Source organism: Ascaphus truei, chromosome 15 (assembly GCF_040206685.1).
Source record: "Ascaphus truei isolate aAscTru1 chromosome 15, aAscTru1.hap1, whole genome shotgun sequence".
In the NCBI taxonomy this organism is placed as follows: Eukaryota; Metazoa; Chordata; class Amphibia; order Anura; family Ascaphidae; genus Ascaphus; species Ascaphus truei.
Window position 1 is genome coordinate 43,223,079 of NC_134497.1, and position 6,318 is coordinate 43,229,396.

General features: G+C 53.2%; 1 protein-coding gene across 3 annotated transcripts in view; it reads right to left on the reverse strand.

The window, feature by feature from the left end:
- Positions 1-6,318, reverse strand: part of LOC142466875 (uncharacterized) — a 58,340-nt gene that overhangs the window by 46,705 nt on the left and 5,317 nt on the right. For 2 of the 3 annotated variants that reach the window (XM_075572436.1, XM_075572430.1), the window contains exon 2: positions 4,113-4,543. The exons of the other annotated variant lie outside the window; for it this stretch is intronic. The gene's annotated coding sequence lies outside the window, so the exon portion shown is untranslated. The remainder of the gene's footprint in view (positions 1-4,112; positions 4,544-6,318) is intronic. 3 annotated transcript variants of the gene reach the window in all.

A 6,318-nucleotide genomic window follows, 5' to 3' on the forward strand; every position in this document is an offset into this window, starting at 1 on the left:
GCTCCCCCGCTCCCTCACACAGAGCCCCCTGCTCCCTCACACAGAGCCCCCCCTGCTCCCTGACACAGAGCCCCCCCCGCTCCCTCACACAGAGCCCCCCCCTCCGCTCCCTCACACAGAGCCCCCCCCTCCGCTCCCCCACAGAACCCCCCCTCCGCTCCCTCACACAGAACCCCCCCTCCGCTCCCTCACACAGAGCCCCCCTCCGCTCCCTCACAAAGGGCCCCCTCCGCTCCCTCACACAGAGCCGCCCCCTCACACAGAGCCCCCCCCCATCTCCCCCTCAGAGTCCCCCCCCTGCTCCCCCTCAGAGTCCGCCCCCTGCTCCCCCTCACAGTCCCCCCCTGCTCCCCCTCACACAGAGTCCCCTCCCTGCTCCCCCTCACACAGAGTCCCCCCCTCACACAGTCCCCCCCTGCTCCCCCGCACACAGCCCCACCCTGATACCCCTCACAGTCCCCTCCCCTGCTCCCCCTCACACAGTCCCCCCCCCTGTTCCCCCTCACACAGAGTCCCCCCCCTGCTCCCCCTCACACAGAGTCCCCCCCTGCTCCCCCTCACACAGAGTCCCCCCCTGCTCCCCCTCACACAGAGTCCCCCCCTGCTCCCCCTCACACAGAGTCCCCCCCCTGCTCCCCCTCACACAGTCGTCCCCCCTGCTCCCCCTCACACAGTCCCCCCCCCTGCTCCCCCTCACACAGAGTCCCCCCCCCCCTGCTCCCCACACAGATGGAGTTTGTATGTCTTTACTTATGTAGCCATGTATAAAAATGGTATACCGTTCTTTCTCATGCTGGCAGTAAACCTGGTAAGTATACAGGATTGCCAGCATCAATCATGGAGGTTTGCCCTCACACCCTGGTGAGGTGTCATATGTATACAAGGGGAATGGTAACAAGCTCTGTGTCCACTGTTAGTGACAAGAGGTGTGGCTATCTCCCAAGTCTATATAAGACACAGAACTGTCTAAAGTTAGTTGTTGTTGGAGAGGTGTTAATCTGTATGGTTCCAGAGTTATGATTCAGTTCTGGAGGTCTGCAGCAAGCAAGGCTGTCAGACCTAGTCAATAGTATCTGCACTGTGATCAGGGATCTGACACACACAGTGGTGATCACCCTGCGGGGAGAGGTGACCCAACTCCATTGGGAGGGAAGAACTTTCTAAAAGGATGAACTGTAATATAATGAGCGGCTGAGTACGACCGCTGCGAGGGGCAGTCTGCTATGATGACAATAAAGATGCCCGAGTTCACCAAACCCTTGCTGTGTGGGAGTGAAGTTCATGCACAGAAGGAGGCACCCCAGAGAAGGTCCTCATCAGACCCATCTCCCTGCGGACGCAGAGATCCTGATGAGGTGGAGGCGCTGCACTGGATATAGGTAGGACTCTAAGCACACTACCTCAGCGCCTGTCATGCTGATATCCCCATACCATCCAAGCGGGAGACTCAGGAGTCCTGTACGCCAGCAGGTGCACCACAACATACATGCATGTAATGGGGACCAGTTAGACCACAGGGGCCAATCTGAGATTGGGTGGGTCCAGAAAAACCATTACATTAATGGAGGCGCTGCTGAGATACCTATCAACAGGACAGGCTTTTGCTAGGCACACTAGGAAACAGGAGAGTGTATGCTGCCAGTCAGTGCTGTGTTTGGGACGGAGCCTAGGGGTAGTCAGGGGTCTGATGGAATTGTCAGCTCGCAGGGACGACCTAGGATCCTGAGTGGAGTTAAGTGGGTCTGGCGACAGGGCTGTAACTTTTTCTAGTCACCTTGAGGCAGCTAGTTGGTAGGATGCCTGAAGGGATATATATATATAACTTGTGAGATACCGCTCACCACAATAATGAATACAGTCATAGAGTAGAATATAATTCCAGCTGGTGCAAAGGGGATAATGATGACAGACACAAACACATAAGGAGACAGAGAGTTCTCCTAAAAGATCCCCATTCCCTGCACAACAAAGCTGAAGATGGTATTCAGGGTTCAAATACACACTCGATAAGCAACTAAATTAGCTGTAAAGGGTACAGATAAGTAACCGCTCCCAGCACTGTGGGAGGACAGTTACCACTAAAAGCCAGATGGCAAAAATAATAAATACTTTATTAATTGACAAAAACGGGGCAATGACGCATACTCGAAACTACCATAAAAACAATTAAAACACACATAAAGGGTGACATTTAGTTCAGGGATATCAAAGTATAAATCCCCTAACAAAGTGCTCAGATCGCAGTTGATGAGACAGAGTATGTAAATCAATGTCAAAAATACAGATACTAATTATCCCTCTTGTCTCAGGGTGGGGTGCAGGTACAAATAAAGAATCAATAGATAAATGCTGTGAAACAGGGAACCGAATCAGAATTCTATTCAGTATGTCCCATAGTTAGTAACATTCATTATATAAACAGCATTAGGTGCAATGCGCCAAGTATAAACATACAACATACTTATCTGTACCCTTTACAGCTAATTTAGTTACTTATCGAGTGGGTATTTGAACCCTGAATACCATCTTCAGCTTTGTTGTGCAGGGAATGGGGATCTTTTAGGAGAACTCTCTGTCTCCTTATGTGTTTGTGTCTGAAGAGATAGCCTGTTAACTTGGTCAGGAATTCTGGAGAGGGTCTGCGCTAGGCTGGCCAACAGTAGGTAGACGCCCTAGTACTGCATGGGAGAAGCCTGAGTACTCTAGCCAGTTCCAGACCACTTACCACAGAGCACAGACTGGAGGGAGGAGGACACAGCATACACAGAGAGTGAGCCTAGCCTGAGGTAGTGCAACGAGTCAGACATACATTAGGTACACGTAGATGGTGCATCGTGGCATTCTTTGTTGCATCGGAATGGCAGCTGCCCCGCAGAGAGGAGCTCCATGTGCGATAAATAAAATTACAGTATAAAGATGGCGACCGCAAGAAGGGAAGATTCGCGCGGTGCAGATAGTCCAAAATGGCGGACCGCGGCAGATGGAGGGAGCGCACGTGGTGTGCGTTCCACTGAAGAACAAGCTGCAGAAGGAACTTTTGCCAGCATGTTGTGGAATGGCGCTAAGGCTGTGGTCGCACCGTTTTGGTCCTGCCTAGGACCGCGGGGTGCTACCCTGGAGGATAGTGTTGAGGACATTGTGCTTGTGTGTGGTGAAAACGGAGAAACTGCTTGCCAGACGGTGAGCTATAACCAAACATCTACCTCAATTGCTGTTGTGAATGGCCGAGCGAATCAAGATGGCGACTCCCACTTCCCTGGGAGACCGCGTGGGCCGAGTGCAGAAAATTCTGCCAATGCAAAAGTTGCATGGAGTTGGCCGGGATTGGCGCCAAGCAAAGAACCCCACCCTGCTGGGGGGTATGGCGCGAAAGCTGTGGCTGCGCCCTCATGGACTGTGACAGGCTCAGCGCCCGTGCTGGGTCACTCCGTGAACTTGTGGGACCCTCCCCTAATATCTACCAGGGGGAGTGGTTTCCAACTGTGCCAAATGAGAGTGGAGCTGGCTGAGGGAGGAGTTACTAAACCGACCCCTACCCTTCAGTTGCGAGGAGCTGGCGAACAGGAAAGACCACTGCAGAAAGTGTCCCCTGTAATCAATATGGCTAGCAAAGCAGAGAAAGAGGTGGACATATCAGCTCACCCCTACTCGCTACCAGGAGGCTTCCTGGTACTCAAGGCGGGTGACACTGAAATAATCAAGTGCTTGTGCATGAAGTGCCGGTTGCCGGGTGGTGTAGCCAGCACAACGGCTAGGTGCCCCCAATGTGGCATCCATTACCTATGGGCCGTGCAGCCCTTCGTACCAGGGCAGACCGTGGAGGCGGGAGCGGACACAGCTAAACTGACAGCTGAAGCTCCGGCCTCGGTCAAGAATGAACCTGTTGATCCTGGAGAATGGGGATCGCTCCTGATGATCTCGACGGAGCATGGAGAGAAAGGGGCCTACAACCGAGGTGAGAACCCGGAACCTCACCGTCGGTCCCCTGCGGGAGTTCCACTCCCCGAGTCGGAGTTCGGATCCTCGGACGAGGAACAAGCGACCCCGACGACAGTGGTGATGCGCCTTCCAGCGGACCACTACAGCGGTGCTGTGAACGAAGCAGGCCTTACCTCTGTCGCAGCGGAGCGGAGTCTCGAGGTGCCGAGATCGCCTGTGCGGAGGCAGCCGGAGCGGAGGAGTCCCACGGCCGTGGTGACTAGCGGAGCAGACGGAGGAGAAGATCCCATCCCGAGCCGAAGGAGCCGAGAGACATACCCTTACCCTCCACAGGCGCCGGTGGTGACAACGGCGGAGAAAGGCCTAGCCCAGGCCCGAGCGGAGCGGAAAGCAGGATCTTCACTTCCGGCGGCGGATGTCGTTGTGGAGGAAGAGGTTCCAGTGGGGAGCCCAACTCAAGATGGCGGCGGCGTGTCCCGCGAGATCGACGACATCACATCCTTCAGACACAGTGGAGCCGGGTGGAAGATGGCCGTGTCCTTGCAACCAACGAGCTGCACCAGGTCGCCTGGGTCCGGGAAGAGCTGGCAGGCCCTGCGGAAGCCTGTTAACAAGGAGACGGGAGAACCAGAATGACAGTCCGATGGCACCGGGCAAGGTAGCGACAAGCTGCGGGTCGTAGCCCGCGTCGCCCAATGGCATTTCCTTATGCCCAACCCCCAGCCCTAGTTAAGACCCTTGCCCCTGTCACTTCCTCATCTGGGTCCCAGTCTAGCCAAGGGTTGTCTGGGGAGTCCCGAACCACTTCCGAAGAACGGACTGGGGAAAACCTAGACTGGGGTGATTGTTTTACATCTGATGATGGGTCGGGAGGGGGAAGGTATACGAGGAAAATATCCTCATGTCATAGCGAATGTTCTAATGAAGTGAGTGTCAGCAGTAGGCCTAAGAGGTTGGGGTCGAATTCCAGATCCACTGGTACATCAGGGATATCTTCTGGGGGAGAGCCCGAGGACAGTGAGGGTCCAGTGGCGGTACCAGAGAGCTGTAGGGAGAGAGAGACCAGGTGGTGGGCGCCCTTGTTTGAGGAGTATGAGGCCTGGCTGGACCGCACACGATTTATTTTGAGGAGAGAAGGGGTTGTAGACTATTGGTGGGGAGTAGGGGAGTTCACGGAAGAGGAGCGGTTGGAGGAGCATAGGTTGAGATGGCATGATATTCATTCTGGAGTAGTAGACCCCAAGGGGACAGCCATATTCAGAGACCCCGTAGATCCGGATGAGCCATTGTCGTGGGTACTGCCAGGCAGGGCAGGTAATAAACGGCTGATTAGGACCAGCAGGGCTGAGAGGGCCATTGTTACTAAATACAAAAAATCTCATGGGTTGGAGTACCCTTATGTACCAGAGCCCCTAATGCAGAAAATCGAGAATGGAAGAAATGCCTGGCTGAGGGAAACCATCGAGGAATATATTATGAATAAATCTGGTGGGTACGCTGGTTTCAAAACCGAGGAGAGGATTACTCAGTTGATGAGGGTGGAAAGTTGGGCGCAACGTCTATATGCACCGGGTAGAGTATAGGCCAGAAAATGGGCTACCCAGAGAACATAGTGTAACTGTTAAGGACATTACCGGTAGGGAAGTGCAGAAGCCAGACCCTAGGCACTACTATTAAGTAGTAGATGGGGATTCTCCTTAGGAGCAGTGCAGTCTGCTGGTCAGCAGGCACTGTTGTGATATGTATCATATGAAAAGAACTGTATAATGTATTTTTATATATATATACTGTTGTTATGTGTTTTGCACTGCTGCCTGGAAGGTCCTACAAATTTAGGTCCCAGCTGGGTTGTTAAGGTTCACCAGGGGGAGAATGTAGCCATGTATAAAAATGGTATACCGTTCTTTCTCATGCTGGCAGTAAACCTGGTAAGTATACAGGATTGCCAGCATCAATCATGGAGGTTTGCCCTCACACCCTGGTGAGGTGTCATATGTCTACAAGGGGAGTGGTAACAAGCTCTGTGTCCACTGTTAGTGACATAAGAGGTGTGGCTATTTCCTAAGTCTATATAAGACACAGAACTGTCTAAAGTTAAATGTTGTTGGAGAGGTGTTAATCTGTATGGTTCCAGAGTTATGATTCAGTTCTGGAGGTCTGCAGCAAGCAAGGCTGTCAGACCTAGTCAATAGTATCTGCACTGTGATCAGGGATCTGACACACACAGTGGTGATCACCCTGCGGGGAGAGGTGACCCAACTCCATTGGGAGGGAAGAACTTTCTAAAAGGATGAACTGTAATATAATGAGCGGCTGAGTACGACCGCTGCGAGGGGCAGTCTGCTATGATGACAATAAAGATGCCCGAGTTCACCAAAC